Source organism: Piliocolobus tephrosceles, unplaced genomic scaffold (genome assembly GCF_002776525.5).
Source record: "Piliocolobus tephrosceles isolate RC106 unplaced genomic scaffold, ASM277652v3 unscaffolded_42, whole genome shotgun sequence".
NCBI lineage: Eukaryota > Metazoa > Chordata > Mammalia > Primates > Cercopithecidae > Piliocolobus > Piliocolobus tephrosceles.
Genome location: NW_022326531.1, coordinates 237,369 through 254,475, shown reverse-complemented (window position 1 = coordinate 254,475; position 17,107 = coordinate 237,369).

Below are 17,107 nucleotides of genomic sequence, written 5' to 3'. Positions count from 1 at the left end.
ATTAGAAAATGCTGTTTAAAATATAAGGCATATATCTAACACTATATCAATTATATTTTTAGTACAAATAATTTTTTAAAGTTAAAACAAAGGCATGCAAAAGTACTAAAAATTATAGGAATCATGCCTTCCTGTCTAGGATACATAATATAAGAGGAGAGGTACCTGTAAGGTCAAAACGTCAGCAGGATCTAATAGTGAGAGTCAAAATAATTTAATTTCACATTAGGAAAGAAAGAAGAAACCTACTTACAGAATTGGAAAATAGTTGCTATATTAATTTGGGGATATCAACATTTCTTTATAATTCCTAGTCATCAATGCTTTGAGGTAATGACCAGGAATAAAATATCTGAGTCTGAAATACCAACATCTGGAAAAGCAAAACAGAAGAAAAAGGTCTGTTTCCACTATCCACTAAGATATTTTAGAATGAAGGTTTTTGCTTGGAATCAACCCAAATGTCCATCAGTGACAGACTGGATTAAGAAAATGTGGCACATATACACCATGGAATACTATGCAGCCATAAAAAAGGATGAGTTTGCGTCCTTTGTAGGGACATGGATGCAGCTGGAAACCATCATTCTTAGCAAACTATCACAAGAAGAGAAAACCAAACACTGCATGTTCTCACTCATAGGTGGGAACTGAACAATGAGCTCACTTGGACTCGGGAAGGGGAACATCACACAATGGGGCCTATCATGGGGAGGGGGGAGGGGGGAGGGATTGCATTTGGGAGTTATACCTGATATAAATGATGAATTGATGGGTGCTGACGAGTTGATGGGTGCAGCACACCAACATGGCACATGTATACATATGTAACAAACCTGCACGTTATGCACATGTACCCTAGAACTTAAAGTATAATAAAAAAAATAATAAATAAATAAAAGATAACCTATGCAGTGGTAAAAAAATAAATAAATAAAATAAAAAAAAAAAGAAAAAAAAAAAGAAAAATATTTGGGCCAGGTGCAGTGGTTCACCCCTGTAATCCCAGCACTTTGGGAGGCTGAGGCAAATGGATCACCTGAGGTCAGGAGTTCAATACCAGCCTGACCAAACTGGCAAAACGCTGTCTCTACTGAAAATACAAAAAATTAGCTGGGTGTGGTGGAGGGTGCCTGTAATCCCAACTACTTGGGAGGCCGAGGCAGGAGAATCACGGGAACCTGGGAGGCGGAGGTTTCAGTGAGTCGAGATCACACCCCTGCACTCCAGCCTGGGTGACAGAGCAAGACTCCATCTCAAAAAAAAGAAAAAGAAATATATTTGGGTCATATTGCATTTTGGGAACACAGTGGTTCTCCCTGCCATCCATGGCTTTGCTTTCTGCAGTTTCAGTTACGTAAAGTCAACATGTTCTAAAAATATTAAATGAAAAATTCCAGAAATAAACAATTCATATGTTTTAAACTAAAAAAAAAAAAAAAAAAAAAAAAAGAATGAAGGTTTTTTTATGCCCCCTAAGCCTCCTTTCCATTTAAGTTCTGAGATTATTAACCAATTCTTCTACCTCTATTATTCATAAACAACATTTTAAAATAGTTTTAAAATTTCAGAATCTGTACGTTTCATCAGTACTTTCATTTTATGTAGAAAATGATATATTTCTCATTATTATTATTAAGGTATATACTTTGAGTTTTGTTTGTTCAAAGGAAGTTTCAGTTAATCATTTAAAAAAATTCAGCAATTCCAATTCAAGAAACATAAATCAATCTTTTGTAGCTTTGAAAAATTTCAAAATAAAAATTTGGGGGCAACACTTCAAGGTGACTTCTAGTGTAATATGACCAATTCCTTCTCTGGCAGCAGCTGCCCAGGTAGAAATATTAGAGTGAGACAAGAGATGGTCTAAAGATGCTCCATCTCTTTCTTATGGGGGCAAGTGAGGAACATGCTTTTCCTAACCGCCTACAAAGGTAGACGGTAACGTTTGTTGGAAATAAAGTTCAGTCGTAGAGTTCAGAATCCCGAGTTGGAAGGGGGCTTAGAATCATCTACATCAGTAGTTCCAGATTCTTGGATTTTATGGATCAATGTAAATTTAAAAGATACACACACACAGTGGGAGAGAAAGAGAGAGAGAGAAAGACACAACAAAACAAAACAAAAGATGGGAAACTGACAAAAGTTTGCTAAGTTTATTTGTCTACTAATGACTGACATACAAAATTAAAAACCCTGTCTATCATTCCATCTGTTATCATCCTTACATCAAAGAAAAAAGAAAATCTACATCAAGAAAAAAATCAATCTATTATCTAAGAGTAAAATGTTTTAAATATTGGCTACATTCAACCTTATAAATATACACCATGTTCTTCCTACCTTCCTTAGTTGACAAACAAAAATTGTGTAGTTACAGTGTAAAAAAAGAAAGAAAGAAACATGAGTTGAGTGCCTGCTAGTGCATGCCAGCCAAGTATTGTGTTAGTCACAGAGATGGGGTGGTTGTTAGGGGAGCAGCTGACTGCCAAAGAAGAACTGAACACAGACTTACAATCTAGTGATACATGCACACAAGCACACGTATACAAATGCATAATGTTTACATTAAAAACATAAGATAATTTAAACACCAGACACATATAACAAAGTATATTGTGACCATATAGGATCAAATATAACAGGAAGCAAATTGTCATTTTTTTAAAACTTTACATTTAGTGTATTTATCTAGGGCAGGGATATACCTGACAAAATGATCATTAACCTTGACAATTACCCTGTTTTATTAAACGGGTTGTCCTATATATCTTCTTTTTCTAATTAGAATTTTAAGGTAGGTTCTAAAAACCTGCTTTTTTTTGTTGTTGTTGTTGTTAACTTGTTTGATTAAGCAGTTGTTTAACTGTCATGTATCTATGGAACATACATATTTGGGGTTACGATTTTAAGAAATTCGTTGTTTAATAGAGCTATAACTAGAGCTGTGAGTTGTACATTACCATTAACGTTCACAAAAAATTGTGGAAGAGTAGTAATATTGACATGATTTTTCTTGTTATTTACAGTACGTGGGAGATTTATTTCTGTACAGAACTAAATAAATTACCAAAATTTCTCTGTGATTCAGAATAATACGTATGATGACAACTAGACTATTTCAATATATATTTAGCATAATATACATATAAAATAATATACATATACTTGTGAATCTTACTGTGCTACTGAAGCTAAGTGGAATTAAAACATATTCACCCATTCAAATACATACATTAAAAAAGGGGAAAAAAGGACACTTGGCTAGGCAATATCAGAAGGACGCAAAGGGAGAAATATAATAAGGACAAATAATAATGAGTTTTTTATATTTTTAAGAAAAAGGAATAATACTCTTTTGCAATCAGGCATAATATTCCCATACACTGAAAGAATGCAGCCTTAGAAACAGGCTCTCAATTCAAAGGTTTAGAGTGACAATTTTGCCATTTAGAAATGAGCATAATGATATTCATGCCTTAATCACATATGGTGGTTATTAAAATAAAATGAAATAATTTTATATGAAATAACACATTGTAATACACAACAGTGAAAATAGGAGGATTTTGTAGTAATTAAAAACATCTTTCCCTTTCAAACACACACACTTCACACACACACACACACACACACACACAATCCTTTAAAGAGCCACAATTATAGTTTAAGAAAATAATTAATTTTAATTTTGTTGTTACTACCAGGATTATAGACAGTCACTAATTGAAAAATCTTCAACTACTTTATTTGTCCATTTAGGCTGCTATAACACCATAGACTGGGTGGCTTATAAAAATCAGAAATTTATTTGTCATAGTTCTGGAGGCTGAAAGCCCAAGATCAAAGCGCCAGTAGATTCTGTGTCCAGTGAAGGTGCATTTTTTGGTTCACAGACAGACATGTTTTTTTCTGTAACCTCACATGGCAGAAGGGGCAAGAGAGTTCTCTGAGGCCTCTTTTATAAGGGCACTAATCCCATTCAGGAGGGCTCTACCCTCATGACCTAATTAGCTTCTAAATGCCTCCCTTCCTAATTTCATCACATTAGGGATTACGTTTTATATATGAATTTTGGGTGGAACGCATTCAGTCTGTGGCAGTTACTCCAGGCATATTACTTCCTGAAGAACACAAGGCAAAGACTTCCTGTTTTCCATGAGTTTACTTTGTTATCTGTTAAGTCTTTACTAAAATATCAACATCTCTGTTTTGGACTCCTCTATGCCATGCCATAAGAAATTATGTGCCTTGTAGCATTTTCTATCCTCTAATAATTTCATTAGTCACCACCTAACATTGATTTTACTTACTTTTGTGTTTATTTTCTGTCCATCTCTTCTTCCTAAAAATAAGCTCTAATTTAGTAGGAATTTTCATTTGATTTTTTTTTTTTGCTTTTTTAGCAACACCTATAACAATAAATGACATAGAATACTTGTTAAATAAATATGTGTAGAATGAATGAATATTAACATTATATATTAAACTATGAAATAAACTATATAAATGCAGAAGGTACAGTATTCTAAAATATAGCCATCATTTGATTCAAAGTAGAGATATTTTACTGTCTTTGATAAACTGTTTCAATTCATATATAAATTCAGAAATAGAGGTGGAGTATAGGAAAGGCAGAGACGCAGGGATGCGTAAAAATAGTGCTCAGACCTTCACGTCTGAACAAGATGGACTTACAGTGATTAAATTTATACTCCTTCCTGAAGCAACCATAAAACAGACAAAATAAATAAAATAATGGGTTGCAAGACACTGCACATCAGGCAATGAAACAGGGATCCCGGAGAGATAGGAAATAAATGAGGTTAAATCTTACAATTGCCAAGATAATTGCCTCGTGAGCATTTTTAGACCTCAGCACTAGTAAACGAAGCCCAATCAGAGCCTAGAAGATACCTTGACTTCAGGAGACAAGATTGAGCACCCATGGTGGCAAAAATAGCTGCAGCATCGGGGAAAGAGCACCAAACAAAATTTCATAGATGAACTCTATAGGGACTGGAAGAACAAATCCCTCTAGTATTCAGTGGAGTACTCATCAGTACATGAGTGCATGGAAAAACAATAGTATGAATTCTCATGAAACAAACACTGATAGAACTGCAAAAAATAGACAAATTCAGAATTATAGCAGGAAATTTTAGTATCTTTTTCAATAAATATTGAATCATTTAAGGACAAGATCAGGAAGGAAATTCTGAAACCAACCAAATTTGACTAATGGCATCTACAAAACACTACACCCAAAAACAACATAATACATATTTTTTCAACAAAATTTATCAAGTTTTAGCCATAACAATCAGAAAACAAATACTTGATAATTATAGCCCAAATGTCAGAAAGCATACTGCTGTAGGATACACTATAAATAGAATGGTATAATTTAGCTTGAAGGTAGACTGTAATAAATTAAAGACATGTACTTTAAACACTTAAGCAGCAAAGCAGAATAAAGAAACATTTGGTGTTAATAAATATGTTAATTTTCTTGATTATGATGATGGGTTCAAAGGTGTTATACGTATGTCAAAATATATCAGATTGTATGATTTAATTGTATACATTTTACTGTATCATTTTATGTCTCAGAAAATTTTTGCTTAACATTTTCACCTTTAAGAACTTTTATGTCTATCGGAATAATAAATCTTTTTATATGTACACTTATTCTTGCTTTAAAGTTAGTTTAGCCAGAGATCTTTCTTCTACTTTTTGGACTCTAAATTACTAGACCTAAAGGCATGTCAACTGAGTAGATTCTAGAAATGTTTGCTTTAAAGAAGAGAATTTTCTGGACTTACTCTCAAAGGCCTTTAAAAAGGAAAGATTTATGCTGTGAATGAATTTTGAACTTACAAACCTTCAAGCATTAAACTAAACTAAAATAAAACACGATGAGTCAACTTGCCTTTCTATGTGACAGAAAAGTAAGTCTGAAAGTTAGTACTTTAGAATCTTCTTTACCAAGAAGAATTACACTTGCTGAGGGGATTATTTACCTTAATTATTTCTTCAAAGAGAAATTTATGTGCGAGTTAGTACCTACTAAATAATTAATATACATGCACGCATACATACATATATAGTTACATACAGTATATGCGTATAGTTTGTGTATGTGCTTGTGTATATATATATTTTGTTTTCATACCTGTAAATCTATTTCTCTCTCTCTTTTCTGTCTCTCTCTCTCTTTGTGTATACATTTAAAACTAAAGAATTGAGAACTAAATGATTGCCCCAACCTTGTCTTATCTGCCTTCTCAGGAGAAACTGAGAAGTGGACAATTAGTGCCAATAGTGGCTTGTGCAATGAAACGTACTTTTCTCCAGCTGCTGGGAGTGTTGCCCACTGATGGTTTATAGCTGAGTGCTTCTTCCAGAGTTAATCTCTGTCAAAGGAAGCTACCTTTGTAAAGCTTATACCACATGGGATAGACCATGTCTAGTGACCTATTAATTTATAAGGCTGGACACCTTGTCTCAATTAGGTGCTTCTTTGAGGGCCATTTCATTCAAACTTCATAATGTATAAGATCCTGTAAGGCCAGTGTTTGAACTACATTGCATTGAAATCTCCTCCTCTAATTTTTTATGTTCCCCTTGTTTCTTACAGGTGTTGATCATGAAATTACTCCTCAATAAACTTCTGGTAGGAAAACATTCATCTCGCCATATGTTTGCCAGGACCAACAGAAGAAAATGCTCTGATTCATTATCTGTTAAGTTGTCATCATATATTAGTATTCTTAAAATTTTAGTAATGATAACTTTAATTTCTAAAAGTTATCTTAAATTATCCTATCGCTTTTCACAATCACTTATTCTTAAGTTGTTAATTTCCACTTGTATTTGGCTGAGAATTTTCCGGACTTACTCTCAAAGGTCTTTAAAAAGGAGAAGACTTATGCTGTGAATAACCCCAGCTTCCATGTTTCTTTACTTTCTCTTGACCATAATTGAGCATATAAAAGAAACTTTTGCTGCATTGTATCAAATATTTTATGAGATATTTGATCTATTCAGAGATATTGCAAAAAACAAACATCTTTAGCAGATTAAAGATTTTTAATATGTGAGAAAATGTATAAATGCTATAGCACTAAAGAGATTAATAAGACTTTTTGCATATAAATATACATTTACATAAATAATATAACATTTGTATCCTTCAAGAAAATAATGTGCACAAAGATTTGTATTTTAATATTGCTTCAAAATAATATTTTTAAATTATAACTTTTTATAATTTTAGGTTTTAAAATAACTACTTTAAAATTTAATAATTTTTAAAAACTATAAAATTTTTACATTTTTTCTGAAAGTATTTGATTCAAAGGTTTAAATATCTCCATTTCCTCTAGTTATATTGTTAGAATTATAATTACTTGGTCAAAATGTATAAATTTGATTGACAACTAGAATAATATAAGGTTCTCTGGCTCTGACATCTGACTGATATTGGTTGAGTCCCAGTTTTTTCAACAACTGTGTGAACTTAGACTTTTCTGATCTCCCCTTTGTTAATCTGTAATATTTAGATAATAACAGAAACTGTACAATAGAATATTTGAGTTGCACAAAATAATGCAAGTAAATGTTTAGCAGAGTAAGTATGCAATGTGTACTATGATGATTACTACAATCTTTTCTTTTGCATCTGTTGATGCAGGAGTGGTAAATTCATATGACTTTTATAGCGATGAAATTAAGTTGTTCCTTGTTCTTAATTAGTTACTTCCACATATACCTATAAACTATATTTTCAGAATTCTGTGATTCAATCTCAAAGATTTCAACTTTTATGTATTTTCAATTTTTTTAAAGATGAATTCCTCATTAATTTTTTTATTGTATTTATGGGAGTCACCATTATTCAATTTTCTTTCCTTTCCTCTATGAAGCTTGCATTCATCAATTGTAAAGAAGTGTAGGAAATATGCTGAATATTTTAAGGCGGTAGCATTCAATCACTTTCTGTTAACATTTGTGGAAGATCAAATTTAATTCTCTTGTGGAGCAGTGACTTGAAAACTTTCCCTAATCCAGCAGCTAGAAGAAGTATAAGCTTTGTTAAACCTTTTACTGAGCCACAAGTTATTCTCAGTGTAACCAGGCTATTTAATTCTTTAAAAATATTTGTGAGTTATTAGTCACTTCATACATTTATATGACAGATTTATTTTCTTGATGTTTCCAATTGAAAAACAATTAGGTTGCATAAATAAAAATTAAAACAGCACCTTTCATAAATGCCAAGAAAGTAACACATAGCAAACAATAGAAACAGAGGTTCACTGTGAAGCTTTTGAGTGATGGGAGTAATATATTATAATGATACCAGTGGCACTGGGAAAAGAAATTAGCTGGGCTTAGCCGAAGCAGCTGATTAATAGGCATGAATTAATAGACATGAATAATGCTTTTGATATCCATGAGGTCTGATGGATATCATTATGTAAATGTTTGACTTGTTATCAGCCACTAGCATTAATGTTTTCCAAATTGTGCATAAAGGTCCAAAAGCATCATTTAGCTTGATTCATTTTATTAACCAAAAGGTTTTGTGATTTTTAAAGAGGTCCCTATCTGATATTGTTCTCATGAAAGTTGATACAAATATAACACATGTTAAAATTAGGAGTTCCTGAGAAACATATTCCTTCAGAGTTCTTGGTCTTTCTACATATTTGTTCCAGAAGGTCTATTTTAGTACCTGAAAATGACCTAAGAATTACGAATTAAACAAAATAAATAAAATCAAATACTATATGAATGTTTCTACTAAAGATTTATAATTTGAGAATATACTTGCTTTTCATCATTTAAGAATTTTTAAAATACAGACAAAATGGTACAATTTGTTTATAAAACATTGCCTTTTCAGAAGTAAGCAGTTGCTAAAGGAGCCAATTTCATGTAAAATTCTATTCCAGCATAATGTTTTGAAATGAAACTTTCTCCAATTTATTTTCACCCAAAGTGAATAGCTTGTGCAAAGCTGTAATCAGTATTCTTTTATCAGTTAGGAGTAGTCTGCTTACTAAAAGGATATATATTTTTTAAAGACCTGGTAAGTTTGTGAAATAAATATGATGTTTTTGGAAAAGTTATAACTTTTATGAAGTAGTCTTTGGGTTTGTGATTATTATCAAAATAATAAAATTTCTTCTAAAATAAAGAATTTATCTGGCATTTTAAGTTATTTATTAAATAATTATGTATTTAATAAACTGTATTTTTTATACTTTGTATTGAAGCATATTTTTAAAAATAGTCTGTGTGATTGTTCTGAATCTAGTAATGATACAGTAACATCTATCACATTCATTCTCCTGAAGATTAAAACTTTAAACTCTAGGCAAAATTTCTAAAAAACTAAAAATGAAGAATCTGGAAGGTGACCAAAACCAGGCATAAACTGTGTGAGAGTCAACCTTAGAAATAAATAGTATCCATGTTTATTTGACTTCTCCTCAATGCAGTAAGAAATGGCTAAAACTTAAAAATAAAATGTGTCAAGTTGTATTAGAGGAACACATCATGTTGTCAGAAGAACTACTAATTGAGAAAGAAGATTCTTTAAAGGAGAAATCCCAAAGGGAAGCCCCAAATTCTGCATATACACTTATCTCTAATCCTGATCTGAATATTGAACTACAATTCAACAGGTAGATTCTAAAGTCCCCAGAAAAGTTCAGTCTTGAAGAGCTGGAAAGAACTGAATAAAGATTTAAACAGTTTCCTGAAATAGAAGAGATTCTGTGATTAAATTTCAAAGATTTCAACATTTATGTATTTTCAATTTTTTTAAAGATGAATTCCTCATTAATTTTTGTATTGTGTTTATGGAAGTCACCGTTATTCAATTTTCTTTCCTTTTCTCTATGAAGCTTGCATTCATCAATTGTAAAGAAGCGTAGGAAATATGCTGAATATTTAAGGCAGTAGCATTTAATCACTTTCTGTTAACATTTGTGGAAGATTAAATTTAATACTCTTGTGGAGCAGTGACTTGAAAACTTTCCCTAATCCAGCAGCTAGAAGAAGTATAAACTTTGTTAAACGTTTTACTGAGCCACAAATTATTCTCAGTGTAACCAGGCTATTTAATTCTTTAAAAATATTTGCGGTATTTTTGAAGTGGAGTTCCACCAAATTTAGGCATCGGTAGGATGCTTCAAAAATTAATACCTTTGTCATTAATACACATATAGTCAAAGGTTTGCAAATTCAAAATGACCACCCAGTAATCTGCCTGCCTGCTAGATGAAGACTAGCATTGTTTGGGGGCCAATATCAGAATTTAGATTTTCTGCAACACACCAGTCGCCATATCTAGTATACAATGAATTGCAAACATGTAAGGAAATAGGGTATGTAATCCATAACCAAAAGGGAACAGTTTTTAGCTGAAATCCAGATGACACAAAATTTGAAATGAGCAGACAAGGATTTTAAATCAGCTATTCAAAATATGCATGTGGACCAAAAAAAAAAAAAAAAACATAAATAAAATGAATCAAAATAAAAATCCAGGATATTAGAGAGGTTAAAATGTACAACATCATAAAGAAAAATATTACTTGATGGAAACATTAGAAGATTAGAGATGCCAGAAAAAAGGTTAAGAGTAGCGCACGTTAAGTTAATCCTGTTGAAGAATAGGTGGGAAAATATTATAAAAAAGTGAAAAGAACCTTAATGTCCTATGAAACAATAAAAAGTGGCCCAACATACCAGTAACTGGAGTCCCAACATAGAAGAAATTAGAGATGTTATGAGAAAAAATATTTGAAGAAATAATGATTGCTGCATTTTAGATTCATTATTATAGATCTTACAGAAAAAAATCATGTACAAATCCAAGAAGTCAACAAAATGTAAGCAGAATAAATACAAAAGAGCCACACCTAGTCACATCATATTCATATCACTGAAAGCCAGATATATAGAGAAGATTTTATGAGCAACAATAGGAAATAAGAAGACATTAGGTAGAAGAGAAAACAAACTATGTTTTACAAATCTTGAGCATATACTAGTTGATGTACACAAGAAATGATGATGAAAATATATCATATTCACGACTATAAGAGAAGTCTCAGTTCATTTTAAAATATTGATATTACATCAAGCATATTCTCTGACCAAAGTATAATTGAAATTATGAAGGGCAAAATATCCAAAAATGCCAAATGTTTAAAATTAATCAGAATGTTTCTAAATAAGTGAAGAGTTAAAAAAGAAATCACAAGGAGATTATATGATGTATTGAATTGTAGAACAATGATTTTTAAAAATGTCAAAAGTTGTAAAGTGAGCCAATGTACTGGGTGAAACATTTATTTCAGTCTGTAGCTTGAAAAACAATAAATGTCTGAAATGAATGACACACATTTTAATCTTCAAAAAAAAAAAACAAAGAACAAATTAAATCCAAACTGAAGATAGGAAGGAAATAATTTATAGAAGATCACAAATCAATGCAATACAAAGAGATTAACAACAGAAAAAATAACAAGAGTAAAATTTCATTCCTTAAAAAATCAATACAATCTATAATCATCTAGTAAGTGTGAATCAAGACACTAAAGAGATAATATGAATTATGAAACTCAGGAATAAAAGTGGTATTCTATAGAAATTAAAAGGAGAATTTGATAATATTATAAACAACTTTATGCTGATAAATTTGACAATTTAAAATGGATGAATTTCTTAAAAATCAAAACATAAAAACTGAGATTAGAAGAAATAAAAACCCTGAATACATCTGTGTGAATCAATTACATTGAATTTGTAATCAATATTTTTCCCAAAGTGTATAATTACTTCGTATTTTTACTGATAAGTCTGAGCAATTATTAGGAAGGAATCATCACAATCTTAGACTTTGCTTTAGAAAAAAGAAGAAAGAAAAGAGAAAACACTTCTCAATTTATTTTATGAGACTATATATGTCTAGCACTGAAACCTGCAAAAAAATTATGAGAAAAGGAAAATATTTTAAAAGATCAAAATCTGTCATTAACTGGAAGTACACATCCTTAAAATCTAAAATCAATGCTATAAAACACACAACTCTCCTTGGACACGATGTATTAATATATTAATTAAGGTTAGATATTAATTTTGTTAAATAATTTGCCTATCCCAGTTTTGATGAGTGTGTGGTTTTACTTTGCAATATGGAAGACTGCATAGATTTTTTTCCCAAAAATTAGCTAAAAGAAAGGATAAAGCCCTGTGGAAGAAATAATTGGCCAATTTATCTTAAATGTATGTTTTCCTGGTATTAGATATTAGATATCCCAGATAGATTGATCTAATAATTTCATATTTCTTGTTATAACTTTGGTGAATCTTACGTTCACTGAAAGTAGCCTTACTGGAAAGATTCTACAGTTATTTTTAAGCAAAGTATATGATATATTCATTAAAATCGAAAGGGGTGTGGTCAATGATAATCCATCAGAACTTATATAAGCATAAACCATTCAAAATTACTGAAGTAACAGATTTAATTATTTTGCTCCCCTATGAGTTTAATGTTGTGTTACAGTGACAGAGAGATGGTAGAAGGAGAGAGACACATTTTTTTATAGAAAAACCATTCAAATTTGTTTGCAGATTGCATTAAAAAATCTTGCATATTTTACTAACAATTTGAGTCACCTGATGTGGATACACATCACTTTAATTTTGTATTGTTTAGGTACCTTTTATCAAATCCACCCTGATAGTATTTACAGATGGTTTCTTTCCTTGAAGATTTTAAACAATAGTCACTAAGAAATTAAGCCTACAAAATTTCAGATTGTTTCTTTTTGCAATAGATACATACAGTTCAGTATACCATGCTTCCCTAGTATAAGAGCTAATGGAAAAATAAAACGTATATTTCAAAGAAGTAGTTGCTCATTCTTTATGAAAGTCTTTGTTACATATTTGGCTGTGTTTATATATGCCTTTATCTAAACCCAGTATTTTTCTTCCACGTTTGCTAATGAACTACTGAGGATATTAATAAAGTTCAATATAAAAATTGGCTACATTAATTATTAAGGATTCTTGTAAATTTCCAAGTCTGACTGAAGAATCATTTATTTAAAGTGGGAAAATTTTAATAGACTTACTTATACAAATTTACATATTTTAAAACTTATTTAGGTCAAAATATTTAATTTTATTTTCAGATAAGGTATTACATTAAAAAATTTGGAAGACCTTGAAATTGATTGAAAAGTTAAGATATAATTAGGTATTCTTTATTTTAAAATTATCTAAAGTTCCATTAGATGTAAACATTTTAATCTTTATTTGTTAGCATTAAGAAATATAAAAATAGCATATATATCCATGTAACAAGCCATATAGGAGTGTAGATGTGAGGAAATTAAACAATTTCTCTTGATACACCAGGTAGGTGAAAGTGTCAGCTTGAAGAGCTTAGAAATAGAAATAATATTAAAATATATACTAATAACAGCAATAGATGCAATATAAAATCTATACATAAATGTAATGCTCTTGATGTGCCATTATTACCATCTCTGGTTTCCCTAAGAAGTAGCAGTTTTTAATTTTCAGTGAGAAATATTATTCATCCATTAATCTCCTCCTAGGTCCACTTTGTGTTAGTGGACTCTGTAATCGGCCAAATTTGTGAAACTTATTAAAGCTAATAGTATCTTTAGCCACTTAGACACTGCTATCTCTGTACTTCCTAATATACATCTGTATTTTACTTCCATAGTACTCCATTCTTAGTGATCCAGAAAGTCAGTTTCCATTTTTTTGTGGTAAATTACTTACAAAATCTAACCTCTTAGTAAGTTTTTAAGTATATTTTATTGTCAACCGTATGTGTATATATATATTTTTTTTCACTGCAGATCTTTAGAAATTTTCATCTTGCATGACAAAAACTCTATATCCATTGAAGAATAACACCTCATTTTCCTTCTTGGCAGACAATGGAAACCATCATTCTACTTTCTATTTCTGTGAGTTTACTATTTTGGGTATCTCATTTAACAGAGCCATGCACTATTTGTCCTTCTGACTGGTTTATTTCACCTAGTATGCTGATGTCAGTTTCATCTATGTAGTATATGGCAGGATTTTTATTTATTTATTTATTTAGACTGAGTCTCGCTCTGTCACCCAAGCTGGAGTTCAGTGGTGTGATCTCAGCTCACTGCAACCTCCACCTCCCAGGCTCAAGTGATTCTCCTGCCTCAGCCTCCAGAGAAGCTGGGATTACAGGCATGTGCCACCATGCCTGGCTAATTTTTTTTTTTTTTTTGAGACGGAGTCTCACTCAGCTCACTGCAACCTCCGCCTCCCAGGTTTGTGCCATTCTCCTGCCTCAGCCTCCCGAGTAGCTGGGACTACAGGCGCCTGCCACCACGCCTGGCTAATTTTTTGTATTTTTAATAGAGACGGGGTTTCACCATGTTTGCCAGGATGGTCTCGATCTCCTGACCTTGTGATCCACCAGCCTCAGCCTCCCAACGTGCTGGGATTACAGGCGTAAGCCACTGCACCCGGCCAATTTTTGTATTTGTAATAGAGAAGAGGTTTCCCCATGTTGGCCAGGATGTTCGCGAACTCCTGACCTCAGGGTGATTCACCTTCCACAGCCTCCCAAAATGCAGGGATCACAGGCGTGAGTCACCACACCTGATCAGGATTTTATTTTTTAAGACTGATTAAAATTCCCTTATATGTTATATACCACATTTTGATAGGTATTGCATAGGATCTATAAATAGTTATTTTGGTTAGTATGGATATTTCAACAACATCAGGTCTTCCAGTCTATAAACACAGGTTAAATTTCCATTTACTCACATCTTTAATTCCTTTCATCAGTGTTTTCAGTAAGTATTTTACTTTCTTGTTTGAGCTTATTTCTAAGTATTATATTCCTTTGGTATTATTAAAAATCAGACTTTTAAACATATTTTCTTTGTGGATTGTTTGTTGTTATTTTACGTAAACACTGGCTTTTGCATATACATTTTGTATGCCACAATTGCTGAATTCAGTTATTATCTGAAGTGTGTGTGTGCACGCACGCGCGTGTGTGTGTGTGTGTGTGTGTGTAAGGTGTTGCTTTCTCATATACGGCCTTTTTATGTTGAGGTAATATCCTTTTATTCTTAGTTTGAATTTTTTTTATCATAAAAGCATGTTGAATTTTTTTTTTCAATGGTTCATTCTGTGTCTACTGAGATGATCATGTGATTTTTAACCTTGGTGTATCACATTTCTTTTTGTATGTCGAACCATTCTTGCATCCCAAGAATAAGTCCCACTTGATCATGGTATATGGCTATTTTAATGTGCTATTGTCTATGGGTTGCTAATATTTTGCTGAAAATTTTTGCATATATATTTATAGGGGTATTAGCCTGCAGTTTTATTTTCTTGTAATGTCTTTGCCTGACTTTGGTATCAGGATAATGGTGACCTCATAAAATGAGTAAGTATTCTCTCCTCTTCAATTGTTTTGGAAGAAGTTGAGAAGGATTAGTATTAATTCTTCTGTAAATGTTTACTTGATGTCTGCAGTGAAGACATGGTCCTAAGCTTTTCTTTGTCAAGAGATTTTTAATTACCAATTCAATCTCCTTACTTAAAAAAAAAGATTAGAGTAGGAATAAACAAAATAGACAATAGAATAACAATTTAAAACTCAAGAAAAATGAAACTTTGTTTTCTGAAAACATCAAGAAACTTGACAAAACTTTAGTTTTTTTTTTTTTTCCTTCCCACTACTAATTTTGGATTTTGTTTGTTCCTGTTTTAGAGTTGCTTGAGGTATAAAATTAGGTTGTTTAAATAATGTGCTTTCTTTTTCATGTAGACTTTTCCCAGTGTAAACTTTCCTCTTCGTACTGCATTTGCTCTATCTTATCGATTTTTATGCTATATTTTTTTCTTTTCATTTGTGTCAAGATGTTGTCTAATTTTTAAAAATTTTTTCTTGAAGCATTGCTTGTTCGATACTGTATTAATTTTCACATAGTTATGATTTTTTTTAGTTTTCTTTCCTTTATTGATTTACAGTTTTATTTTATTGTCATCAGAAAAGATACTTGGTGTAACCTCAATCTTCCTAAATGTGTTAACACTTGTTTTTTGACCTAATATGTGATCTATGCTTGGGAATGTTCTATGCATGCTTGAGAAGAATGTGCATTCTTCAGTTGTTAAATGGAATTTTCCATATATGCTTTTTTAGGTACATTTAATTTATTATATCTTTCAAGTTTTGTTTCCTTTTTTGGGTTTTGGTCTTGATATTTTACCCATTACTGAACGTAGGGTATTAAAATCTTCTAATTTGTGTTGTCTATTTCTTCCTTCAATTCTGTTAATATTTGCTTTATGTATCTGTATGCTCTGATGTCGGGTGCAAAGATATTTATAATTTTATACATTCCTGGTATATTGATCATCTTATTATCATATAATGTCTCTTTATGTCTCTTGTGACAATTACTGACTTAGAGTCTATTTTGTCTGATGTAAGTAGAGACATTACTACCCTCTTTTGGTTACTAATTTGCATGGAATATTTTTTACATCCTTTCACTTTCAGCCTATGCATGTTCTCAAATGAAAAGTGAGTCTTTTATAGAGGATGTATAGCTGGATCTTGTTTTTTTATCCATTCAACCATTTTACGTTCTTTGATTAGGATGTTTATTTACATTTAAAGTAATTATGGATGGGGAAAGCCTTAATATTGCGATTTTCTTCATTGTTCTCTCTCTGTCTTACAGGTTTTCTTGATCCAATCTTCCTCTTTTGCTGTCTTACATTAAGTTTAGTTGATTTTTATAGTGATACACTTTGATTCCTTTCTCTTCATTTTTGTGTATCTCATATAGGTATTTTCTTTTTGATTACCATGAAGCTTTCATGAAACAATTTTTAGTTATAACCAGCTAACTAATAACAATGTAGCATATATCACATACAAAAACTTTACTTTTTTACTCCTCCCCAGTTTATTATTAATATCATAATTTCATTTTTATATTGTGCATCCATTAAAATATTTATA